This window comes from Strigops habroptila, chromosome 2, assembly GCF_004027225.2.
Source record: "Strigops habroptila isolate Jane chromosome 2, bStrHab1.2.pri, whole genome shotgun sequence".
NCBI lineage: Eukaryota > Metazoa > Chordata > Aves > Psittaciformes > Psittacidae > Strigops > Strigops habroptila.
Window position 1 is genome coordinate 57875730 of NC_044278.2, and position 23955 is coordinate 57899684.

The following is a 23955-nucleotide window of genomic DNA, read 5'->3' on the forward strand; positions in this document are numbered from 1 at the left end:
GCTTTATTTTCAGGGGCAGATACATCACATCCACCAAACGAATGCATATATATATATACACACACATATATATGTGTGTGTGTATATATACACATACATATATACACGTTCATATCCTATCTGCAAAATCAGCATCTGAGTGTTCAAGGCAGGTCTGAGCGCTCACACTAGGCAACTGGAAGGAAGCAAGGAAAGACTAATTGTGGGTGCAGTTATTATCTTATAGGCATTCACACCTGACATTCACAGAATGCGAATGCTTTGTATGCAACCTGACTGAATTTTAAATATGTTTTGAAATACTGAGAAAACCTAGGGCTGCAATTGAGACTGGGATCTAGGTTGTGGAGTAAAAGCAGTAAACATCACAACAGAGGAACATTAAAAAAAAATCCAATTTAGTTCAACACCTGCTTGTACAAGAGCACCTCTTCAGGCCCTGTCACAGATAAAACATGCACATTTTCACATTTTCTTCCCTCAGTGAAGTTTTTCTTTATGAGAGAAATTGAGACATAATTCAAAATTTGTTGGTTTGTTTCTTCCAGGAAAAATAACTTCATCATATGAAAAAAATCTAGCAGTCCATACCTACAGTATATGTAGATATCAAAAAATAATTCAGTATTAATGGGTAATCTTATAATCAAGGCTTTAGTACTTTCTTTTTGCTATTAAGTGCTGGTGCTGTCTTTTTATAATCCTAAAATTGCTAGCAAAAATACCAAAGGTGGATGAAGATCTAATAATGATGATAAGCCAAGATAGATAGAAACACAACATTACTATTACTTTTAATTTTGTGCTGCTTTAACAATGTATTGTTTGAAAGTATATACACAAGTTAAAAATTCACCACTATTTATAATTTTACACTTGGAATAAGTATTTCTTTTTTTCCACAATCCAAAACAGTATTTAAAACCTTCAGAAATGAAATGGAGATCTTAGCTGTCAAGAAACAGATATTGTAGATGCGACAGAGGAAATCATTCCTATTGTATCCTCATCTGTATTTTCCAGGGGGAAAGAAAAAAAAATCAAGACTGAAGAGCACAAACCAGACAAAGCATAGTGAAGCCCTTTCATTTGATTTTGTTAATGTTACTTTTATGTTGTAATTCAAAAATACAACAGCTGAAAAGATCAATTTAGGAATCTTCTTTTCTTCCTAACTGAACATTGCTGAATTCCCTGGGCTGTTACACAAAGTCTTACCTAACTTGGTGATGCCTATATCTGACCGAGTTTCTTCTTACATTGCTTCACTGCCAGAGATATCAGACACAACACCCCATTTTCTGTTCTTCTCCACAATGATTTCTGCTTTCCATGGCATCCTTCTGCATGGGAAATTGTTCCAGTTATCATCTGCCAAGCCAGCGTGGGTTTTTTTTTTTAACTTGAAACTTCTTCTTTAGGCTCCTTACAGTCATAATTAGTCAAAAAATGATAGCATTTTTTATGATCAGCCATCTAGCTCATTTCTGTAGAGGAACTGCACACACAGGCAAATAATTCATATAGTCTTGGGGCATATCCTGAAGAGTTTACAGACCGAACGTTGCAATAAACTGAATTTACTCCTATCGCTGCATGATTCCTAGGGATGTTCTGCACATTTTAAATGCAATAAAAAAAATCTGGCCTTTAAAAAATCTATTTGACATTTTGCAGCGTTTTATACTTTATTCAAAATGTTTGTTGAGCTTCTTATTGATGTGTTTGCTGAAAACTGCATTTCAGTCGATAAAAGATTTCCAGTGTTAATTTCAGTAGTAAACCAATTTAAAATAAGTATCCTGAAAATTGTGAAAAATTATGTTTTGCCTCTATGATATTTTTCTTGAAAAATAAGGTCTTTTTCAGGAAAAAAAAAAAACCACAAAAAAAAAACCCCACAAAAAAAAAACCCAAAACAAACAAACAACACTTCCTTGCTTCCATTTTTCTCTAGCAACTTAAATAGTCTATTCTTTCCATGGGGCTCTCAACAGCGATCCACCTACCCATAGCTAATTGCAGGACTAAGTACACTGAGGTATACTTCACATAGCACACAAAAATTGAAAGATCTGTAATTGGTAGGAAAATGGTATCATGCAATTCACCCTGGTGCAATTTGACTTAAAGTAGCAAAAGCAAAGATTATAATGAATCACTAAGGCCAGACCTAAGAGCACTTTGCCCCTACAGAGATAACAGTTTCTATTAGAAAACATTCCTGTCACAGTAGCAAAAGGAGCAAAACTGTACAGACTTCCATGGATGACAAAGACAAGTAGTTTTAATTTAAGTTGTTAAATGATTTTGGTGCCGCTAAGAATCCCTATGAAATGTGAGTGAAAGACACACTGAGATTCAGTACCTAAATGTAAGGGTTGTGAAAATTCTTGCCTATATTTATATTCTGTGCACTTGATTTTAGATCAATGTTCAAAATTATCTGATGTCCAAAGGGCACCAAAATACAGCACTGAAGTACAGGACACAGGCCTGCAGCCTTATGTAGTATTGTACTTTTATGGAATGCCAAAGTACAGTATTTCATTATGAATGTGTCAGCTGTTAATAACCATCATATCTATGACTCATGAAAACATCTATACATGTTTTATTAACAAAGCAACATTTCCAATCTACTCTTACTATAATGGATAATGACTGAAGCTTCATCAGGGTTAATCAAGAAAATGATGTAAATTTTATATTTTATTATGTTTCATTTGGCTTAAAATGGATCTTGGGCGACAATCTTTTTTATGTGTTTAATCATGATTTACAGCATTATGGAAACCACGCAACAGCCCCACTGTGAAAAAATTATTAACAAGTCAGTGCGTAAGTCATCAGATTTTACATATTGACAGAAAATCACTTCTTGGGATCTTCAGCATACAGTCACCGAGTTTGCTTTCTGTAGAAATAGGAGAAATAGAATCGATATGTTTTGAGATGCCTTGTTTTAATTTAGCTTTCTTTCACATTTTATAGATAGATGGAGTCCTCACTATAGCATTTTATATATTGTAGGGAAACTATCACTACATACAGGTAAGGTTGAACTGAGTTTTAAACAGATGTATGTTAGCATGTCTACATGATAAAAATAAATTTGGATAATGTTAATAACTGTACATGCAGATAAAGGAGCAACCAAAGTAGTTAAACCCTACCACAACAGATAAAAAAACCAACCAACCCAGCCACTGTAAACGCCCAAATAATAAATTCATTAAGATCTGTTCTTTTGTTTATACGAACAGCTGAAATGTAGCATACTATACAAAAAAATAGTGATTGTTCTTGCAAAAGTTTGTTTGTATCAGATTCTGTAAGCATAAGATAATATTATTATGGGAATTATGAGGTTCCATCTTCATTCTGCACAACTGAGGTAGAACAATAGAAATATATATATATAAAAAAGCCTAAATCTAATCTATCTACCTACCTAGCACCTACATAAACAGCTTGATTTCACAGAAAAAAAGGACCATTGTAAGAAGTCTGGGTTCAAGAACCTAAGAAAGTTGTGGCTCGTATATAACTTTAAGCTAGAGACAGTGAAAAAATGCTTATATAGAGGATATTTCACTCTAATTTCACAAGAAACTAGTACTAGCTAAACATATTTCATTGTACCATACAGTTAGCCAGCTTCTCTAAAAGACATTGTACACATTTAACTACAGCAAAATGCAAATTTCTCCCCAGTTCTTTCTTCTGAAAATGAAGAACTAGACCCGAGGTTTGTGCTTGACTAAATAACAATATCCTTGGAACCTGCACAAGAAAAGTGCACTGTACACAAACCATATGACTCTTAGTTTCTTATTCATTACATCTTGCTTGTCCTGTGTGGCTCTGTCATATTTTGATGTGTAGCCCCAAGGGATATGCAATCAAAATTAGGAAAAGAAGTTAACCAAAACCAGCATACCCATGACAAAACCAGCAAAACCATGCATACCAGCATAAAAGAGTAATTTATGTTCGTACATAGATAAAAATGCATACATGTTAAAATGATGAAAAAGTTAAAACTTTTATGCCGCATGACTGGTGTAATTCATGTAAACTTCCCACACATGCTAGTCTCAATTCATTCTGTCTACAAAGGTGACTATATCATAACTCATGCTGCTCACTGTCAGAGCTGCACAGAGAAGCACCCATGCGCTCCCTTCCTTAAGTGACACGCAATGGGAAGTGAGGTATTTTGTCTCTCTTTCTAGAAAAAAAAAAACCAAACATTTGAACCAACAATATCTGCTTGTTGTTGTAGTTTGTGCCTCTTTTGACACTGCTTCTGCTTAAGAGTAGTGGTGACAGGCCGTGCTACAAATCCAAACCAAATGTATCATGTCAGGAATACAAACCCCTAAACATAATAAAGTGCAAAGAAAGCTCCTGTATTTTAACTCACAGAAACAACCTTACTGTTTGAGTGCTTCACTTTAAAGTAGGTTAAAAACTCTTTAAATATTTCCAAACCTGAAGAAAATGACACAAAAGATTACCCAGAAGCTTTAATGGTTGACATAGACACAGAAGCCATTCCAGAGATGCCTGTGCAGGGACTGTGCCAGAGAGGTAGATGCTGTCTGTTGGAGGGGATCAGCCTGGTTCCAGTCCAAAGTAGGAAAGTCCAGTCCAACCTGATGAAGTTGGATACATCGTCCCCTCACTCTTCAACAGCTGCCTCACTCTGACTACTTTTTCTCAACAAATTTTAGCTTTAGCAACAACAAAATCTTATGAGAGAAATGTATTCTTTTTACTGTATACTTTATTTGAAGCCTGAGTTCATAAATGCGTATTCTGTCACAGTAAATAAGTGTATCATTTACCTGTATAGTGTAAGGTGTATAATTATTCAGTGTTTCATTCTGAAAGAGGTAAGAGGTATCTAAATTCTATATATTGTTGTAAAAGCATGAGGAGGGATCTAAATTGTATGTATTATTCTAAAAGCACGGTTCTGGGAGATGTCTATAACATTTCTATTTGCATCTTCCATAGCCAAGGTCCCCTTTTATTGTGCTAGGAAGGTTAGAAATCTCTGGGTCATTTTTCCTGCAATTTTTTTAAATGTTTCAAAATATTGGACTTCAGTTTGACTTTCTCTCATTCCAGCATTCAAGAACACCAAATTCGTGTGTCTTCCAAGGAAGCCCACTGAAGCTGGTTTCATGGGAGCAACTTAGGAGGCCTAAAATCCTTCTCTGACAGGTTGTGCATAAAAAAAGCCAGAATTTAATTTTCTCCTGTTTCACTAAGGTAGTAAAATATAACCAAAAGGAGTTAAAAACACATTAAAAAAAAAACCCAAACCTCTTTGATTTTCCAGTTCAGAAAAGCCAACAAATGGTGATGCTTAAGATAGACGATTTTCTGCAATGAGGAAAAAAAAATAAATCCATACAGAGGAACGCATTGTATCGGCATATTATCAACCTATGATCCCAGAGTCATTTGGGGATGGGACAGGATTGGAATGGATAGGATTTTAAAGACAAGGCAAGCTCTGCCCTTACCACTACCCATGAAGTTTGCTGAAACTCATGTTCACATTGCTAAAAATCCAGCACTCAGAAGAACGCTAATCATGCAGTTTGGATTTAGATGCTCACATAGTCTCAGGCTCTCTAGTCTTAAAAGTGATGACAATCAAAACCCCCACAATAGATACCCACATTCTTGTTAAGATGTAACATTTGCACCTCATGAAAGGTTTTTAACATTTTAAAGACACAGGATGACTCTGGGAGATCTAACAGCACATTTTTTTCCCACCAAAAACTGGCACACCTCTGCTTGTTGGAGAGGTGGTGTTCCTGGAGTGGGTTGTACGACAAGTGAACGGTGGCATTACTCCATCAGTGTTACTTGCTGGCAGAAACCTCAAATAACGCTGAACAGAAAGGTGAAAGAGCTGCTTGCTGCCCCCTCCCACCCCTGCTGGATGGGCTTACTGTGGGGAAAAATTACATGGATGAGGGTGGGAGAGAGCATGAAACTAGACCACTGCCAGTGAACTTGATTTTTATTTGAATCCAAACAAAGCACAGCACAGTTCACACTTAGTAACTGGAATATCCCAGTGCAAAAAATAAACAGAAGCTGTTATTAGCAAGAGAATATTTTGCTGCTAGCATGCCGTGTTAACCAGAAAACTGCTACTACATTTAGCCTTTCTTAAAATTTGCTAAGCAGCAATACTGATAAAGCTTCTCAGTAAAAAAGGAGATGGAAGAGAATTACTTCCTTCTAGGTAATGGAAAGCAAAAAGCTTATGTAAAGATATTCCATTGGTGTTTTTCTGGTTGGGTTTTGGTTTGGGTTGGCTTCGTTTGTTCGGGGTTTTTTAATACAAATAAAAGAAAATAAGCTCAGGGAATTAGTTCAGATTTAAATTTGGGACTGTTTCTTGGGAAAGTGTGAAATAATTTTAATACCCATGTTCTATTTTGCTGTGAACCAAACTAACATCTTAGTAACTCAATGACAAAGGTTTATCAAAGATTTCTGAGCTTTTACAGAATCCTAAAGAATATTTTGCTGTTCCTGATGTGGTAATACCTAGACTACCTAATTTGATACTAATGACATACCATAAAGAAAAAAAAAAAAAGGAAACATTATTAAAATCTCACAAAAGAAACCATGAAAGGAATAATGTACTAAATAAAAAGGAATTGCTTAGTTGGGTAGATACAGGTATCAAGATGAAGATAATATTATTTAAACTTAGTAATTTCAAATTAATCTGTTCTCTAACAATTTAAAAGCCTAGGCTTACCATCTTATGACATCTTTCATTCTATATACACAAAGCAGAAGAACCATACTGCTCAGTATGTCTCCCCAGGGCCAAATGAAACAAAACAGAAATTCCATAACTTCATCTCCCTTAATGAATCTATTCTGCTCAAATGCTCGTGAAAGTGTGTGACCCTAAAAAGTTATCTCATTGTCTGAAACCAAAGAGGAAAGTACTTTCTAGAGTCAACAGCCTCCCACTTCCAATGTGGGAACCACCGTATTGTATAGCCTACTTGATATCCATCGTCATGAAAGCTTGTAAGGGGGAGCAATCTCTCTCTGATGCAGCTTCAAAGCCACACAGAACTTACAGCTGAAATGTAACAGGCATGTAAAGCTACATCAGTCTTTGGGAGGAGGTATAAGGCAGTAGGTTCCCTGAACCTGATATGACCCAGAAAGTATCCTGCAGCGGAAGAACAAGCTGAATGATTCATGGTTCCATTTGGGTCCCATTTTAGCAACCCAAGCTACAAACCACAACCCAAGACAAAACATCTCCTATCCTCCAGGTCTGCCTTTCACTCTGTTCCTGTTGTCTCTGTATCTTTCGTAACAAATTTCATCACAAACTGACTGGCAGCTGGGCACTGAGAAAATGCTCACATTGGCCTGGGGAACCTCTGCTGTAGGAAAGAGGTGGTGTAGTCCAGAAGAGAACAGACAGATGGATAAAGGAGTGAGGTATGAAAAAGGACAAGTTGGGTTTGTCTGGTTTAAAAAAGAGAGACTACGAGACATGTGATAATGATCTTCCCACCTATAAAACTTGTTGCAGAGCAGACAGTGATGAATTGTGCTCTCTGTCTGCTAGGTCACACGACTTAATTTGCAGCAGAGCAGATTTAGATATGATTTTAGAAATTTTATCTAACTCAAAAAGGAAAGGCTGGAAGAGCCTGGCTCCACAGCCTCCTTCATAGATTCTTTATTTCAGAACAGGTTAGTCAGTCCTCCCCCTGATCCTGTCCCCACCAGCAGACAGCTATTGTTAAGTTTGTTCCTTCTCAGACAGGTTTAATGCACAAAATAAACAAGAATAGGATATCTTCATCCACCAAACTAAGTAACACTCGTCCCTTCTTCCGGATGAGCAACAATGCCTCCTTACACTATTGAATAGGATGCCTCTCCTCCATAAGTACCTGCCTGTTAGCATGTACTGAAGACTAGTTCTGCCCTACAATGAAGATACCTCTCTGAGAGGATCATACATCAAATACTGATTATTTCTGGGTGAGGGACCTCTGGAAGTCCCTATGCAGCTGCTCCTCTACCTTGAGGGACTCATATGTGCTATAAAGGCTAGACTCCTACCTATCAGGCTGCCCTAGGTATGCTACTCCTGCCTTAGAGACAAGGGATGGAATAAGGGCTATATGCAGCCCAGCATTTGGAATAGTTTTTTGGTTGTGATTTTTTTAATATATGGGCTAAAGGGCAGAGAATTTTTCCTTTCTTCAGTCACTGAATTCAGAAACTGATCAGTAAGATGTGAGAGAGCAGCAATGTCTTTTCCACCATATCCAAATCTAGTGTGCTTAGCTGCTACAGAGACATGTGGGGCATACAAAGGGACACGTAAAAAAAACCAACCCAAAACCAAACAAATAGAGCTTTTCTAAAATATCTCACATTGGTGATCAAGAGCTTAAAACAATCTCTGACACTAAAAATTCCAGAAGGGGTCCTACTCACGGCAGCTTAAATTTGCTATTAGAAATTTATTTTTGATCCCTCAAGCTCTATGGTGCACAAAAAGATCTGAGTCCTCTTTTACAACAGGAAAGGCAAGGGACAAGCAAGATCATTTTGTGATCAAACATCACAACTGCACTTTCAGTTACCAAACTCAGATTCCTAACATTTTCAGGTGATGTGAGTGGCACAACTCTACACGTCAAGGCTGCTGTTTTAATTTATTCTGCATAAGATTGGAAAAAGAACTTACTTATGCCCAACTGTATATATACAAAGCCAAACACAGCATCAGCCATACAGAGCCAACTCAACAAGATTCTCAACAGTGTGGACTTCGGGGATATCTGGGATATGTGGTTGAAAACAATGGCTGGCAAGAAGCTAACTGCCTCAAAAGCTGAGCTTTGAAGTTAAGCTCACTGAGGACTGTACACTAAATGGACTACTTTTTCACTTTCTCTCAGGATTTGCAACTATGAGGTGAATACAGCCTAACAAATTCACTTTTGGAATACAAAGTCGTGATATTTGAATTCTGCTATGGTGTGTTGCTATTTATAACACATCAGAAGACATTATACAAAAAATCAATTAAACAATGATGATTTTATTTCAATAGGCAAACTGAAAAAAAATTACAACTCCCTTTGACCCCTACTGGAAAACCTTTTTTTACTCTTACAGGTTTAGATAAAAATCAATAAAGAGGAAAACAAGATGTCTCTATAGCGCAGATATATTATACTCTATTTTGGGGCCTGATGAGACATTTTCTATAATGTGAAAATTATTGTATCTTTTGTCACAAATGAAGTTAAACTTTTTTTTTTTTTTTTACTGGTTTCAATATTTTTGGTTACCTGTTCATGGCATTCTATTAAGTCCATAATAATAAGAAAATACTGTTGGCAATATTTACCTTAGAGACAACATCAATGCTAAGCACTTAGTAGTACATCATGGTTTTTGAGGATGCATTTGGGTGAATCAAAGTATTTTATTGTACAATAGATATTATTCTGTTTGTACTTGCATTCCACCGAACCTAAACCATTCACAGTGGGTTTTTTTTCTAAGCATACATAACCAAGAACACTGACTGGGGTGATGTTGTTACATATTCCTGCATATCACTTACAAAAAGAATGTCTTTGGGTAAATATCTTCACTTCCTCTTTTTCTTTGCCGTTCCTTTGTTGGTGCCCTTATATGACATGTTGGAAAGATGAACTACATTTGCTGTATTTACTGTTTAACAAAAATAAAGCATGAAAAATGTTATAAGCTATAAATAAAATCATCTAGCATTTGTACTGCACTAATTTGTCAGGGGTTGAATAAATGTTAATTATACAGCTTTTTAAAAATCAGACTTGTTAATGTCATTTTTAATTTAGAATGTTACATTGTAAATGTTTTCTATTGTGTTAATTTACACCTGTTATTACTGCCTCCATTATTAGGTTTACACTGGAACAGCTACTTTGTGCCACTGAAATTTGCTTAAAACAGCAGAAACAATTACTAATTAGAAGGGCATGTTTACTTTCATTATATTTATTTCCAAGTCTAGTTTTATATGTAGCGCACTATGAAAGTGTATGATTCAATTAGCCAAACCCATTTATCTTAGGCAATTCCTCAAATGAGCATTGCTTAGAAAGACAGCAAATTCTTTCAGCACTACTTTGCCTAATAAATTTCATAGGTGACACTAATAAATACATATGGTGACTGGGTATCACTTTCTATGTGACCTCACTGCTTTCTCCCATTTTTGCTAATGCTTACTCAGTAATTGCAGATTACCAGAATGGCATTTTATTTAAACAATAAGCCCAACTGTTTTAATCAAAGATTTTAAACCAGTGACATGGAGAACTGTCTTTAGCATTCATAAAATCAGAATCAATACAAAATAAGCACTCAGCTCATTCAGTTATCCACACAATGTGAATCTACCTCTGATACTCATCCACTGATGTCTAGAGCTAGTCTTATGTATTACACAGTGCTTTACAAATTTGCAAATCCAGTGCAATTTAAACTTCTTAGGAAAAAAAAGTTAATGTCTTTATCCTTTACAAATATGACTCCTTGAGTAGTTTTTCCAGTGAAAGTTGTATTATCTATCCATTCTCTCAGATTAAAAAGAAGAAGAAACATAAAAAATCTTTACAAATTACTTCCCTGGAGCTCATTCCTAGTATTATGTTCAAAACCTGAAGTCAGGATTAAAAAAAACAAACACAAACACCCAGAAGAGTTATGTTTGTAATTGATAGTTGCTGCTTCTAATCTATGGAAATTATATTGGCAGATAGTACAACATACTGTTGCTTTTGAATAACATAATTTCAGTATTTATAACAAAATTCAGTACTCTGAAAGATAAATCTGAATATAAAATTCTACAAGCCAGGGGAAACCCCAACGAGTTCTACATTGCAAGGCACTCTGCATCATTCAGCCATCAAGGTTAATGCACTTATACTATCTCACTGTCACTGCATGGGTGTAGCAGTCGAGTAACACACCAAGAATGCAGCTGATGCTGTCAAAGTGGCTGCAATAGGGCTATAGCTTCCCAAACAGGGGTAAACGTTGCCTGTGGAATCATGCGCAACAGCTCTGTGTATCAGCAGTGCTACCTATTGTGACCACATACATGAATTTAGATCACTACACTTCTTCCTGCTTGAGCAGCATTTTATACCTTCCACCATGGAGGAAATTCATTCCTAGTTAAATTTCTCTTTAACACATGGAGTGTAACAAGAACGATGAAAATCTAAACTTCTAATAAGAATTAAGCCAGCATCTTGTGTGGCCAAAGATCACAGACCTACCCTCTCCTAATCCACTGCAACGCAGAAAAGAAAACAGTGTATAAACAGAAAGCCTGATGTAATTCAGGAAAAGCTGCTATTAAAAAGTCAGCATTTTAAAAAATCTAACAGAGACATATCTCAGCTGAAGCAATTATTCTGTAGGTTAAGAGGAGAGAAATACTGCTGCAGTTGAAGATTTGTCTTCACAGGGGTTCTCAGAAAAGTCAAAGGCAAATCAACTGAGGGAATGCAGTCAGTTCGCAGTCAGATGAACATATATTATGGCAGCTTATCCTTCCTCCAAGAGGGAAAGGGATCAACTGTACTGATGTAAGATCACTTTGAGGATGCACCATGCATGTTCATGTAGGGGTTTAACATTTTAAGGTATACAGACTGACTTCACACATTTAGTGCCTCCCCTGTTCTGGCATTGCCTTTATCCACCCTGTGTGGGTGCTGATAACGAAGGCTGACTTAATGGACCCCATCTCTGACCTTTCACTAATAGCACCTTCTCTTTTATTTACATGTGGGGTGAGGGAAAAGGGAGGTTATATGAAATGCACTGGCAATTTCTAATAGCTAACTATCTTTAATAATGAAGTGTAGGATAACAAATCAAGTCTGAGTCATAACTAATTAAAAGAAATGGGAATTGAAAATTAATGCAATTAGTCAAAATTTCTGAACAGTGCCTTTATTATAAAGTCAATAATTAAAATGGAGAAATTAGTGTTTTGTAACATAATCAAGCCCATACACAAGCAACTTCTGGCCTTTCCTCAAGTGTCTTGGCTTTGATTACCTCTGCTTTCTGAAAACTTTGATTACTATAAATATTGGGGTTTTTTTCCCAGATAAGAAACTGATGAGATGGACTTAGTTATGGATTCCCTGAAAGGGGTTTTCTTATGTGCAACAATTGACTAAGAGCAATGATATTGCTTTTCCAACCAAATATTCATCCTGATCTAATTATTTTTGCTCCACCACAACATATTTTGACACAAAAAACCCCATAGAAAAGCCTGGTATTGTCTTCGATGCTTGCAATGCTGGCCCAGATCAGAGTTTTTTAATTGCTTTTAGCCCACATCCACCAGGTAATTTTACTCAGGCTCAGTTAATGGGAAGCAGTGCATCAGCCCCAGCTCTGTCCAGCCAGCCAGGCACTCTGCTTTGCTGGTACAGCTGGGAAAGAGCTGGATATAGTCCACTGCATTTACAGTCGTCTTCTCCTCCTCCTCTTGTCCCTAAACAAAGAAGATTGAGGTGTGACTGCCTTTTCCAAAAGAAGAAAGGGATGATGCAAAGGTATTGCATCCACCGGAAACCCACCACTGCAACAGCCAGATAAAATATGGCACAGTCATATGTTCTTTATTACTCCTAGTAGAAAGTAGTAATATTTAACCCAGTGTCCCAGGCACAGAGAGCAAAAGGGAAATGCACTCATCCTCAACTCAGAGCTGATGGATAAGCGACAACTCCATTAAGCTGTGCCTGTGATCTGACACTTTCTGAAAGGCAAGGCTGCTGCCCAGGGAGCCTGCCTGGTGCTTGCTCCTGCTGCTGTTGTGCAAAAGGCTTCAATTAGTACTGACCTCAGTATGGGAATATTTCTCCCTGGGTGGAAAAGGATGTATCACAGACCTAAAGCCCTTTTCTCTCTGAGGCTGGGGTGAAACTGTGCATGCTGCATTCACCTCCCCACAGGGATCCTGAAAGCCAAAAGAAATGGGAAGGAAAAAAAAAAGAAAGGGGGTGGGGGGAATCTCTGAAAAATTGATGCATTCAAATATTCCCTACACAAACAATTTTTTTACTAAAACTATTACATTGTCTTCTGAAGAGCTAACACTTCAAAAACACAGATCTAAGTGCTACTGTAGTGATAAAGAAACTACTGAAACATAGCATTCAGACCACCTTAGTCCAGTGGACTTTATTCCTGATTCATTCTGAAAAAAAAGACAAAACATTCTTGCACACAGTTGGAGGCCACTTTAAAATAGATATATGTGCCCATCTTAAAACCATTAACAAATCTCTTTACTATAGGATTCTGGCTTAGCATGGTAAACTGGGCAAGCACCTCAAATGATCAATAATGCATGAATTCCTCCAAATAAAAGGTAAAGCAAGCAAAAATGACAAGCAGAAGGAGAAAGCATCTTAAAAAAATTACCAGAGATCTAGTTTTGGATTTAAAGGCAACACCAAGCCTGCCAACTTCTCAAAGAGGCTGCCAAGAAGCCAGATGCCATAACTGGAAGGATGTTATCCAGAGTTTTGCATCTGAGTCTCATGAGTGCCTTTGAAAAAGGATGAAAAAATGGATCCTGGCAAGAGCTCAACTGTTTAATTTCTATCCCCACCCTAAATATTTATTTAAAAGTTAAATTGAAACCATTGCAAAAATTAAAGACAGGATGTGTAAATACAATGTTCAGTATTTACAATGACCCACAAGGGCGAGCTAGCCCTACCAAAGTACTGGAAAATTCTCTGGGAACATGAATTAAACACCCGAGGTCATCCCAAACTCCTTGTTTGAGCTGAGCTTCAGATGGCACATAGAGTCCCCAAGGAAGGACTTGTGATGACTGAGTTTATAGAAGTGGTGCCTGCCCCTGCAGCCAGGGTGGGCACAGGAGGAGTCTATACAGCTTATCACCCACCAAGTACAGCAGGTACATGGTTCATCCCCATCACCCAACCCGCTGCATTGTGGGTCCTACATGTGCGCCAGTGCAAGAAAGCTCATTATAGCAGCTGTCACTCAAGAATGATGCCTTTGTTTTGGCTATACTGGTAGCATGCTTGATCATATCATGGAGGAAATGATGACCACCCTTGAGACAGAAGCCAGCTGCAGACCATCAGAACAAGTTAGATGGTCTGCAGCTTTCTCTATTCTCTTACCTGAAGAAGTCAATGCAATGAGGTAGGTAAAAATCCTGCAAGTAACAAGTTACAAAAAAAGAGAGCTGAAGAGTCTCTTACCAGTGGACAGACCAAAGGTTCATTACCTCTGCTCTGCAGCAACATCCTGTAAAGCATGAGGTAGCCCTGACAAATGGGATCCAGCCTCTTTAATAAGAAAGAAAGTGACCATAATATTTGGATTTTTAGGGTGGGTGAAACAGTATCTACAGAGTAGATATCTCTATTGAACCTGGCAAGCCCAAACTGATTTAATTTCATGTGGCCCCATTTTTTGAATACATAAGCACACACATTTAAAATAGTTGAATAATTCCATTTAAATGACTGGAACTCCTCCCGTGCATCACGTTAAACACTTGCAGCACAGGGTCCTCTTAGGTCACAGTCTTGTACTGTTTATGCAGAAAAAATTTGTAACCAGATTGATTTGTATATCCTGCCATCGCTTGGCACTGAGCATTTGTATCCCTTGACGTTAACTGGCATCTGTCAAGCACTCTCCTAGAAGAAAGTTATTCAGTTGCACACATTTGTAATATGCAACTGCATATATTATTTGGGTAAAGGAAAGGCAGTTATTTTGATTTCTGCCATAAAATACAGCATAAGTATAAACTATAAACTGCAGAACACAAAAAAATGTAATGACTTTCTCAAATACTGGCCAAGTAAGCAGTATTTTATGAGACAAGAAACAAATGCCCAGGTCAAAAATGCAAATGGAAGTGACCAAGCCTGCACTGGACTCGAAGGACCACAAATTCCACATCCAAGACTGTGACAAGTCAACATCTCATCTTATTAAACACACCTGCTCTGTCTCTCCTTCTGGAATTTCTACAGGCTCATTAGGATTCATTAGGGCTTTTGGGGTTTATTTTTAAGAGAACATCAGGCAGCATGCAAAAAAATAAATAAAATACTGAATTAACCTAAATCCCCCTTTTAGCTAGTTCAGGTCTTGTTTATAATGTGCATGCATCACCTTGCATTTACCATGAGGCTCCTCAATTAGTTCATAGACAAGTTAACCTTCTATCTCCCAGCAAATATAATTCATGCTCATTTTATACAACACAGCATTCTGCTGGCTATTATCCATCATTTACAAGTGTTATTTGTCTATAAAAATGACACTAAAAAGTTGAAAAATGATTCTGCTCTGCCTGCTTCTGGATGTGTTTTAACAAATGATACCAATGCGAAAGGCTCCAAGTCATGTAAGAGGCAATTAGTCAAAGAAGCCATAAATATTTTTTAAAAAGGATATAAATGATTGCTTGCCAGATAGTAAAAGCTCTAAAGGTTGCTACATAATAAAAGACTGAACTTACACATACATATCTGAGTAACTTTACCCCTGTGTGCAATCCCACTAGGATGAAGAAGGTTACTCAAGCAAGTAACATTAGCCAGGTGAGCAAGTGTTTGTTCTAAAATAGTTAAAACAGTATTCTTCATTATTTATTGTTAATGAAGTTAATCAAATTCAGCGCTAGTTACTCATGCATGCATTAAATAGAAACCTGAACATGACATGCATATTTATGGAACAGAGATTGAAAGATCATTATCTGTAGGGAAGAAAATCCAGCAAAGAAAAGGATGTGTAAAATGTGTCTGTTATCTTATTAGAACATAAACTGTTTTGCTTAAAACATAAATATTTATTTTCATTAATTCAATTAACCTAAATAATAGCTTCCACACATGACAATTATAACTAATGTCTGAATTTCATGATTTCTGGTGAAGATGTAGGACACAGCTATAGCTACCATCAACCAGCTGGTGTAATTCCTTGGAAGTCAGGAGAGCTCTACCTATTTATACCAGTGTGTGTCTGGCATGTAGCTCCCTGCTAATTGCATCTCCAACATTGAACTGAAATACAATATACTACACGCCACCAGAAACTCCAAAGAATCTAATTGTTCTATTTACTTTTCAGTTAACAAATAAGGTGAGCATTCCTCACTTTCATCTTAAAATTCTGAAACTGCAACTAAGGGGGTTTTTTATTTTTAAATTTAGATACCTGTATACAGGTTTAGAGACCAGACAGATGTGTTTGGCAATCCCAGAGAGAAAAAGAAGGATGAAAAAAATTTAAAAGTGCAACTATTAAATATTCATGCCACTGGCATTCTGTACCTTCAGTGAATTTCTTGCTCTATATATGGAATGAAACCCATGGTTAAGCACATGACTCCACCAGCTATCAGTTTTGAAAGAGTTCATTATAATGAGACGGGGAAAAGACTCTCTAGGTTGCTAAATATACAGCAAAATATTTTGAGAAAATAGAGAAGGAAGACATAATTCTGCATGTTCCTTGGCCTTTAAAAGATGACAGATCAATTTGGTTTAAAAACTATCTTATTGTTCAAACACCTGAAGAAAAAACAGTGCACTACCTTGAATCGTATTTTCAAGTTCTAAGGTGATTTTATTAACTCCTTTTTATTGCCTGGTTTAAATATTCTAATTGGCACACAGCACACCTGCAGTCATGAGATATCCATTAGACTTTAATGGGTTTGAAATGGTCTACAGTATTATGGGGTTGACGGACCTACTGCAGTCCCATTTACAATGATGCAAGGTAAGTGGGGCATAAAACCACAATGGTTAATGCCACTGTAAGAATGAAAAAAACCCCTCTTCCTCCAGTTCCTCCAGCATATATCCTTACAGATAGTTTTGCATAGGCAAGGGCCAGTTTCAACAAGCGCTGATGACCGAAATGAGGTCTACAAGAGTGTGTAGGTTGCAGGATAGTGGAAGAGCAGGTCTGGAGCACAACACAGGTGCTGTGCAGTATGTGTGCTGGGGCTTGCTTCCGCCCTGTGAGCTGTATGCCCAGCTTGACTGCTTCCTATATGGAGCACTTACTCAACATATGCCACAAGTGTTCTCTCCAGGGTGCATGTGAGCCTTTGCATACACCCACCACCGAGCTAACCTGCTCTCGGTTATGCCACACCATGCAGGAAAAGTAGGGAAAGCTATGCACTCTCCGCAAGAAGGGTTTGTCTCCTCCTTCCACATGCCCCTAAAATCATAGATATAGAGCATTTATGTGCCTAATACATGAAACAATGAAATATTTGTACCTAACAAGTTGCAAACCTTGTTCAGGAAGGTGGATCTTTTCTATAAAAACTGTCCCTGCAATGCCACCAAGGCCATTTGGATCCCATTTGGGGATCCAATTTCTGGCCATTTCAGGAGAACAAGAAATTCATGACTGTGAGAAGCATGAAAGGAAGACTGAGATAGTCTGATACATCTATTCAAGGAAAAACTAAGATCTGGGCAGCCGTGTTTCAGTGAGCGAGAAAGCCCTTCCCACTGAAACGCTGTAGCTGTGTAAATGCCAGCCTGAAAAGAAAAAAATAATAATTCCAAGTTTCACATGATAGTTTTAAATTTAATTCATTTCCATGCAGGAGGTTTAAAATAGCCCATGTTTTATGATACTTAGGAAATATTAATAAAAACCTACAGAAATCTGGAAATCTTTCTGCTACTTCGTAAATAATTCCCCTGCCTCTACTGCTGGGGAAGTGCAAAGGCCACGTGAAGATTCATTCCCTCTTTCCCTCTCCCCCTCCCCAGTTTTTGAGGGGACTTCAATGTGCAGGAATAATCGTGTTCTTCAGCAGACTCCTTTATTGAGTCAAAATAACTGATTCCACACATTTAATAGCAGAATCCTCCTTTTATCCTCTAATTATGGAGCGGTGTCTGTCAAAATTAAAGCAGCCTGCTTGTAAATATTTTCAGGCACAAAGGAAGAAGCAAAGCCAGAAGGGAGGGAAATATATCCCGGACCTTCTGTATTCTTTAGTTACAAGTGATGAGACCATTTTTATTTGGGTGGTTTTACACAATAAATTTTAAAGAGTAGTTGCTTAAGTACATCTAAAGGTTAAACCTTCAATAGCTAATCTGTATGTAAGAACAAGTAACTGTCAAATACTTAACCTTCTACAGATTAAAACTGTCTGCCTAACAGATGTGAAATTATCATTGTTGTAATTGTTATAAGTAGATATCTGAGCATTTCCTGGAGATAGATCTTTTTTTTTTTGAGCACTAATTTTCTGCCTCAGGTCACTTGCGTGTTCATGGCTGTGATAAAACCACTGCTTTCCATGAGAAGTTATATGCCAGGACTTTATAACTGCTGTACTGGTTTCCAGCACCAAACTTATTGGTTGTAACAGGCAGTTTTAAATTATTATAAAATGAACTTGTAGAATGACTGGAAATGTTTTATTTTTCAGCTGCTGTAAGTGGTTGTATAAGTGAATTTTCACAATAGTATGGCCAGAGCATGGGAGGAGAAAATGCTTCAATTTCTGATAAGCTGTAAATGTTACTATAAAATATTATTCTTTGACGTTTGATAGAATACACTTAACTTCTTAGAATATGTCTAAAATATCATTACAGTAAGTTTATCAGTTATAAGTATTAAGGATATATGAGAAAAATGTTCTTACTATGGTAAGTGAGCATGGAAATGGTATTTTTTTCCATATGCTACTTTTATATATCAGGGCAAACAAGCTTGAAACCCTCCAGATACCACTAAGCAGACACATGCTGCTACATGGGTCTATGTTTAGGCCAGCATGCCATAACTAACCAGGCATTTTCCTCTTCAAACACAGAGAAATGTAATCATTAGATTATCCAGCAGATGAGTCAGCTTATAAATCCAGTATGTTAATGTAGACATGTGGGGTTTGTGGGTATAGATTTTGGTTTGGCACTCACCATGCTGCTGAATATGCATTGGGAAAATGGGCCCATCTCAGACTGAGATCCAGGCTTCACCCTCCCTGTCCCTTTAACTTTTTGTAGTTTTATATCATTGTAGCTGTAAATATCATGTGTCAGGATTCTTCTGGTGCAAGATGCTGCACCAGGTCCAGCTCAGGCACAGCGACTACCCTTCACCCACTGCAGCTACCTCCCCCACTGCCTTTCCTGGAAGACCTCATTTACTCCAGGAGGAAATTTCCTACAAGTATGTGTTTTGGGCTCCATTCCAGTTACTCAACCTGCACTTTTTTTTCCATCTACCAAGTAAATATAGTTTTGAAACAAAAGAGATCTTTTTTTCTTTTGTTTTGTTTTCCGGGGTTTTTTTATTTCTTTTCAACCCAGGTCTGTTGCACAGGTTGGTATGTATTGCATGGTCAGTGTGGCTTCTTTGAGAAGGAAAGTGTCAAACCGTGCTGCCTTCTCCATCATCTGCTCTCTCTTCCCTGGCTGTTACTTTGAACCTGCTAATCGATTTCGACCAAATCTGACAGAGGTTTCAAAAAAGTCCTACTGAAAATCAGCAGCTGTTTACGCAGTGCTAATAACTCAGTCCTTTGTCCATACCAGCGGATGGCAGCCAGCTGTCCGTCAGCATGTAAGCACCAATGAGTTCAGGCATAGGTCTTAAATGACCCCAGATGCTGGTGTTTTCTCCCCAGGTCAGTGAAGAAGAGCATGAGGGAGATGCAATCACAGGCAAAGAGTTTATGCAGTGGGGCTGCTGGGTTAGAAGATGCAAAACTATGGTCTACTTTTGGTAATTCCACTGCTAAGGGAAGCCTTTTTCTCCTACCTAGATGACTGATACAGTAATAATAATAATAGTAATAATAATATAATAACAACAATAAAAATAAATAACATAATAATTAAAAAATAATAAAACAACTGATTTCTAACAATTGTCAGCTAAACCCTAGAAGTATTCAAAGCCCAATCACTGAAGATGGAAAAATGAGATTTGAAGAGCAACACAAATGCCAATAACAAATGCACACTCTTCTGCAGAGTACTCTGCAAACGCCCCCCCCCATACCTCGACTCGTCCGAAAGGGAGATGCAAAAGCCAGTGCATCACCACCACCTGTATGAGAGGTCATTTCCAGGACACAATGAAGCAATATGCACCGACCTGCACTCTGCATCGATGCAGTTTCCATACAAGTTTATTTGTGAGCTGAACTTAAGCAGAGAATGCCAGCTGTGCGATATTGTAAAGTGGATTTGTCATGTGGATTTATCCATATTTTGTCCATTAAGTCACCCTTGGGAACGAGCACTAGTTAGAACTATCTGATAGATGTGAAGGGGTTTTATACAGACAAGGGAAAAAAAAAAAAAAGGAATGCAGCGATTCCAGGAGACTGGAGGGAAAAATGAGGTATTATTAGCAGATTGAAAGGCATCTGAAATATAAATTATTTGAAAGCACATCACTTTATATATCCTGTTAATTACATGGTTAATATTATGGAATCTGACAACTCCCTATGGACACCAGGACTATTGATGAGTTCCATTTTATGTTAGAAATTTCTCTCTTCTTTTGCAGAATTACCTCTTTAACCTCTTTCAGTCCAATAAATTCACATCAAAATGTGACCAGGAGTGACAACCTTGGGAGAGGACTAACCTCTCCCTCTATCATGTCATTTTAGCCTCAGTCTCAAATTGGTGCAGCACTCCCATCACTATTAGCTCAGCTCTTCTCCTGCCTCCTGAGTAGATGAAGCAGTATGCCTAATTAATTTACAATCCTTAAGTACAAAGGTAGCTATCAGCAAAACTACATTAAAATCAAACTACCAATAAGGTAATTGTAAAATCATAATTTTCTGGGATGTTTTCATTAAATACCATGTTAGCTTTGTAGGTGAATGTTTTTGAAAGTCTAGCCTTACAGCTACGTGAAAGTCAAATTTTTCATACATTACAGTATATCTAGCTCCACAGTTAAAAAAAAAATAAAAAATGACAGATACTCCTTAATGCAATGAAATGCAATTTAAAACCAAGTCAATAAGATACTAACCTCTTATCCTCAAATGAGGGTTACGTTATACATCATGGGTTAGAAGTTAAAAATGAAGAGAATGGTTCTTGTCACTCATAATTCAGACTGTTGTCAAAAGCTTTCTGTTCATAGAAATGCTATTGGTTTTATTCAGCTGGCAAAAACTGTGCAGTATTCTAAGTAGCTCAGACAGATAGCTTTTTTAGCTATACTGTTCAGAGCCAAATTTTCCTGAACAGCATAAGGACTTGATTTTGCTAATGTATACATGTTGCACTGTACCCAGTTCCAGAAATAACCGGCATCCGTGAATGCAGGCAGGGGTCTAGGGGGGATACATGCTAACAGACAGATTCTCTATTTTGCTTTGTCCTCAGAAAGACCAGCCATAACCAGCAAAAAACAGACCGCTGCAGTAAGAAGCCCTCTGACAGCACTAAGCTCTGCCCAACTCCCTACCTGCTTCTCACTGATGAGAAAATACTGAATATTGGGAGTGGGAGGTGAGGGGCACACTGCAGCACAGCAGCAATGCACGAGATTCAATGCATGAGCTCCAGCCACCCTCATGAATCTCTTATTTTTGCCAGGGTAAATAGCTGAGGGACATGAGGGGCGACTAACCTTCTACGGGCAACCACCCTTTCCTCCCTGTCTTGAGCATGAGGAGAATAGAGATGAGGTGTAAAATCTGAATCCCCCTTCACTCCCCCATTTTCTCTGGTTGTCAGATGAGTGATGCTTACCAGCATCCTGAAGGGTGTGGGGAGCCTTTTTATTTTCTCCTTCCCCTGAATAAATCCTTTTCTGTAACCATGCCATTCGTGCATGGTCAGGGACAGCAGAAACAGAGCTGAGCTCGCTTGCTGTGAAGAGCTGTCAGCATCTCTCTGAAGGAGGGCAGGTTGCCAGCCTCTTGGAGCCAGTTATGTGGTGGCCTGGCCTTAAGCAACCCCATTTCCCACTATCACATTCCCACTCTTTGTCACACATGGGAAATCCTGTACACCGCATCCTCCTTTTCCCCTATGGCCATACCTGATCGGCACAACTTACTCCTAGACTTGGTCCTAGCCCTTCGTGGTTGATGGAGCTTATGCAAAAGACAGAGAGCTGGACCAGAGACTTTGCTGTGGTAGCCCAGAGGTGGTTGCAGAGGAACAGATGAAGCCTTAGGTGTGAAATCTCGTACTGTTTGCTCGGTGTTGTGGGTGTGAGTGGCCCTGAGGAACAAGTGACTGCAACAGGAACAGATAGAGATGTTCTTGCTGACAGGAACAGAACAGGATGCCTATTTGTCCCTATCTTCTTTGTGGAAGGAAATCATCTGCTACTGCAAACGCCAAAATCTGTGCATCATGCTCATGTCTGAACCAGGTTGAGGAGTATGACAGAAGTTGCCAATTACAGATAAAGGATATCTGCAAAATTTGGATAGAAGCCGATAATTTTGACTGCTCTACCATATAGTAGTACTTCTCATTCCTACAAGAAATGCCTAGAATTTGGTACGGGCATTACATTAGCTGTATTTTAAACTATACAAGCAAATTCAGTTAAATAACTGCATATATGTGTGTAATTTTCCACATACCAATGCCAGCACCCTGCAGCCTGTACAGCAGGCTACTCAGTTTACATCCTCATGTATTTTACTTGCTCACATATAGGCAAGCCCATAGTTACTGATATTCTTTTAGAAAGATGACCTGCTGTCTGCTGGGAATTATTATACATCTCACCAGAAAATGCTGAATAGAGGACAGTTCCCGCATGAGAGCATGAGGACATGCATGCCTTTACCCTTATGCGCTGCACATGCCTTTTCCCCAGGCACGTACCTGGCAGGTGCAATCCAGACCTTCATTTGTCACCCAGACACCAGTATTGGGATCTCCAGAAATGCTCTAAACAGATTAGATTAGATAAGAATTATCTTCTGTCTTTTTAGACCATCTTGGCATTAACGACAAAACTGGGTATATTTTCCAGTCAGACGTGCTTTATCTGAAAAACTAAAAGATAGGACAAATGTTCCTGTGTCCTCTGATAAAATGTTTACTAGTCCTCACTAGAGAGAGGCAGCTGGCTCAAGTTAATCTGGTGGGATAACATTAAACTTAATAAACATAATTACATTAAGACATAAATCTTCTTCTAAAAGACTTGTGTACAGGGAAGAGCTGCATAACTGGGTGCAGAGTTAGGCCCCCAGATCCCAAAATGGATCTCACAGTTCTGCACTGGGTGCCAAAGCTCCCCGTACTGAGGATGGGGAGAAGCCTGCACCGAACAGCCAGCTTCTCAACACCCAGAGGCTATGCTGGGAGCCAAACCCTATGCCTGCCAAAGGAAAATGTCAAAGAGAACTTACACTTTTTGCTGTGGTTTGTCTCCACCGTGAAAGCAGGACTCAGAGCCTGAGTTCCACTCATGTGCCCTCTTGGGCTTTTAGGTCAGACAACAGGGGCACACCTCTTTTTGAAAAAAAACCCACAGGGCACAGCCAAGCACACTGTTTTGCTAACATCCCAGTGGTTAAAACACCAGCATAAGAAAACGGGAGGCCCAGATCCAAGTATCTCCTCATCATGGGGTTCACATCCATAGATTCAGTCTCAAGGAACACACACTACTTATCAGGCCAAAAGCTCTTCTGGGCAACAAGCCCTTCACCACCCTTACTGGAGCTTGACCCCAGTATGGATCTGGGAATGGAGGGATCATGGGACCAGGAGTAAAGTAGCTGAAACATTCAGCTGGAAAAAGGAAGCCCTGACTTCCCTGAGT

The 23955-nt window shown here is 38.3% G+C and overlaps 1 protein-coding gene across 6 annotated transcripts in view; it reads right to left on the minus strand.

Moving 5' to 3' along the window:
- Positions 1-23955, minus strand: part of AFF3 (AF4/FMR2 family member 3) — a 330156-nt gene that overhangs the window by 289106 nt on the left and 17095 nt on the right. Inside the window, exon 1 of one of the 6 annotated variants that reach the window (XM_030475873.1) lies at positions 21912-21983. The exons of the other annotated variants lie outside the window; for them this stretch is intronic. The gene's annotated coding sequence lies outside the window, so the exon portion shown is untranslated. Of the gene's footprint in view, positions 1-21911; positions 21984-23955 lie in introns of those variants that run through there. 6 annotated transcript variants of the gene reach the window in all.